The sequence below is a fragment of the Anser anser genome (genome assembly GCF_964211835.1).
Source record: "Anser anser genome assembly, contig: HAP1_SCAFFOLD_60, whole genome shotgun sequence".
Lineage (NCBI taxonomy): Eukaryota > Metazoa > Chordata > Aves > Anseriformes > Anatidae > Anser > Anser anser.
In genome coordinates, this window is record NW_028153867.1 from 407113 (window position 1) to 410666 (window position 3554).

At 39.4% G+C, this 3554-nt stretch overlaps 1 long non-coding RNA gene across 1 annotated transcript; it reads left to right on the top strand.

Annotated features, from left to right (window-relative positions):
* The first annotated feature begins 200 nt into the window (after positions 1-200).
* On the top strand, positions 201-3241 carry LOC310891259. The gene is made up of 3 exons (XR_014577496.1): positions 201-322; positions 1858-2469; positions 3196-3241. It is a non-coding gene; the product is annotated as an uncharacterized lncRNA (long non-coding RNA).
* Positions 3242-3554: the final 313 nt, after the last annotated feature.

Sequence of the window (3554 nt, forward strand, 5' to 3'; positions counted from 1 at the left end):
CTTTTATAATTTTTGTTTTGTTTTGTTGCTTTTTGTTTTGCTTGTAATCATAAAGCATTGCAAAGTAAGTAGAATTTGTGAAGATTCTTATGTGAGAAGCATGAAAGCTGGAAATTCTTGTTTCTAACAAAAGTGAGTATAATCTGCTCTAACTAGGTCACATTGTGAAAGCTGTTTTTGTTTTCTTTTGTTTCAAAAGACACCACCACCTCAACCAACATCAATACACAGAAAGAGGAGGTCAAAGATTTTGCTGGTGGTCCCTTCACCACTGCCCACGTCTTAAAGGAAGGAAGCGTCTTAGATGTTCTAAAAAATCCTGGTGAGATAATGAACTCCTTTTAAAAAGATGCTGCAAAAAATACGCTAGCATTTTTTATTAAAAAAAAACCAACACACGACTTATGGTTAAGAGTATCTGCTATAAATATGAATGTAGGAGAGCATTACATTAAGCGCTGCGTTTGTTAGGGTGCATCTGCCCCCTTCTATTCTAAGTGGTGTTTGTTGCTGGAAGTAAAAGTGCAAGATGAAAAGCAGATGGGTTGCATCTCCTTTACGTGTTAGGATGTAATTGTAAATGAGGTACTAAGAGAATTAGCCAGATAATCGGTGTTTCATTTTAAGTAAATACAATTTGTGGAATTGAAAAGGAAATGTTTGTAAAGCTCAACACTCCTGTCCCACCTTCAGCCCAGGTGAAGAAAGAATAGGAAAGAGCTTCAGTTCCAAATACATGGCGAAAGCTGCGAATCTTTGGGCCTTAGCTTACAATGGCTCCTGTGGATTAAAATTTAAACTGCAAACAGAAGTGGAGTGTTTTACGTTAAAAACCCTTTTCTGAATTTTGTTTTTAAGCAATTGCAATTGTTTTCAACAGTTTCATAAAGTGTGTCTGTGGAAAAGATATCTTTTAAGAAAAAGGGCTTTATTGAATTTGATCTTTTCCCAAAAGTCTTCTTCTAACTTACATACTTGTGAAGAAGGCAGCACATTTCTCTACTGGAAAGAGCTAAGTGAGAGAAAATACATTGTGCATTTTGTTTAAGGAAAGACCTCTGAGTGAAGTGACATTCACTTTCTTTATCGGTTTAAAAGAAGCAGAATCGAAATCCACATTGTTCAAAGACTTCAGTTTTGACTAAAAAAAAACCAACAAACAAACCACAAAACAACTATGTTCAAGGTAGATTTACAAGCAACTTGAGCTGCTGTTTAAGATGCATTTCCTTTAGTCTTTCTGTATTAGTAGCTTGTCTTTTCTGTTAAAATTGCCACCTTTTAAATAAGGAGTTGTCCTGTGTCCGATGCATTTTGAAAAAGATTATAGAAAATTAGACAGTTGTTCAATTGTCTTGAGTTTTTATTATTTAATTAATATTCAGCATCTGTGGGAAAATACCGTACGGATTGCTGCTCCGAGTACAAACTTCTGTACAGTTACTGGAGTAGATTTGAGTCATCTGCTACGGAAGGAGGAGCTTTAGAAATTTGATTCGATTGGGCATCGCGTCTTAATCAAATTGTATTATTTCCATTCCACGTTGGACTGTCAGATTTCAGTCAGCTACTGTCTGTTTGTACTTGTATCGACCAGTGAAAATGTTGATTTAAAGCTTGCTTGGAAACAAAGAGTTAAATGAAGCTTTAACGAAATGTTCTGTTGTGACCCAGTGCAGCAGATGAAATTTCATCCGTTTAGATAAGATTTCTGGGGACTTCCTGTTGCGCTCGGTCTGAATGTCTAGTTGTAACCATTGGCACCTGAGTTGAAATTTTTGCCCTCTAGTAAAGTCACTTAGTTACATGTAGTGAGGTGCTGCGCTAACAGGAAGACTTTTTTTTCTTGCTTCCTAGACTTTGGATTGTTGAAAACACGCTCTTCTACGTCTGCACAACCTACAACAAGCACAGTGGTTTATACTAGGCCTGCAATAACAACTTTTTCTGCAGGTAAAGAGACTTCTAAACAAGCATCGTACTGGCAATCTGATACATGTGACCCTTTTCTGCAAAACAAAGACATAAAGGACAAATGTGTAACTTGTCAAGCTACTAAAGCGTCAACAGTTGAGAGTATGAAACAGACAGTAAGTTCAAGTCAATGCGACACCTCAAAGCCAGCAGCGCCCCCAGCAGGGATGCTGGGCTTTGGAGACAAATTCAAAACAGTACCTGGAACGTGGGATTGTGATACATGTCTTGTCCAAAACAAACCGGAAGCTACAAAATGTATAGCATGTGAGACACCAAAACCTGGAACGGGAGTAATGCCTGCTCTGACATGACCAGTGGTCACAGACAGCTCGGTGACAGTGACATCCTCCTCGAGCAGCACTGACACAACAGCCACTCTGGGCTTTGGAGACAAATTTAAGAAGGCGAAAGGCTCTTGGGACTGTGGAATATGCCTTGTACCAAATAAGACGGAAGATAACAAATGTGTAGCCTGTCAGTCTGAGAAACCAGGTATGGTCCTTTTTTTCCTGTTGTTTCCATCCTAGCCTCTGTGAATCTTGTACAGAATAAAAGTACGTTGCATATATGGAATATTTTAAGCAACACGATTCCCAGGTACGGTTGATGGATTAGCGGCTGTCTGCAGGATTGGTTTACAGGCACTTCAGAGGTCTCAGCCCAGGTTCCAGCCTGTCGCATAAATTGAACTGATTGTGAAATGTATTAGTACGGAGCTGGATCAATGCAGATACCCCCGGCTTTGCAGCTGGTGAGGGAAGATGGCTGAAGTGGGTGACTTAATTTAAAAACAACATAGTGATTTTTCACTGGCGAAAATGAGAACTCCATAGAAAGAGTTAAAAATGACTGCGTTTTTCTCTTTCAAAAAATAAGTAAAAAAAATTACAGAATGTGTCCAAAATGCCTCTACTCACCGTTTGTATGTAATTGAGGGGAGATGTGAAGCCAGATTTCAAGACAGTGTAGTCTTAACTAGTCTTAAGCTAAAGCAGAGAGATGCCTATGAAGGTCAGTGGTAGGCTTCAAGAAAGCGAGTGACCCGCTGGGTAACTTCTTCAGGGCAGTACTGGGTTGTTTCCCATTGTGTGTGACCGTAATTGATTTTGAGCGTGGTTGTATTGTTTTTAAAATACGATTCTAATTCTAACTTTGACTCTAAATGTCATTTAACATGCCATTACATCGAAAAACACCTGTGCAAATATATCGTGGAAGAAACAAATTAAGATGGACTAGACCGGGCTTTTGTAATCATCCTGTGCGGTAAGACTGAAATTTCCTGAGGTAAGATAATGGATTTCAGACAGAGTTGATTCTCTTGGACTTCCAACCTCTGAGCGGTCAGTCGGCATCTTTGTCTGAGGCTCTTGCCATTGCAAGGAGGAATTTTGGAAATGAGGGGTTTACTGTGACCATGGTGCAGTGAATTGCACGGTTACGTTGCACTTGTCAGGAGGAAGAGCGATGCAAGTAATACTAGGATAAAAGTTTTCTGCGTGTGCCGTGGAAGGGAAGAGCCATTCTTGTCTTTCCGGTTTTGAATTTGAAGCGTTATCTTCTGCTTCTCTCTTAAA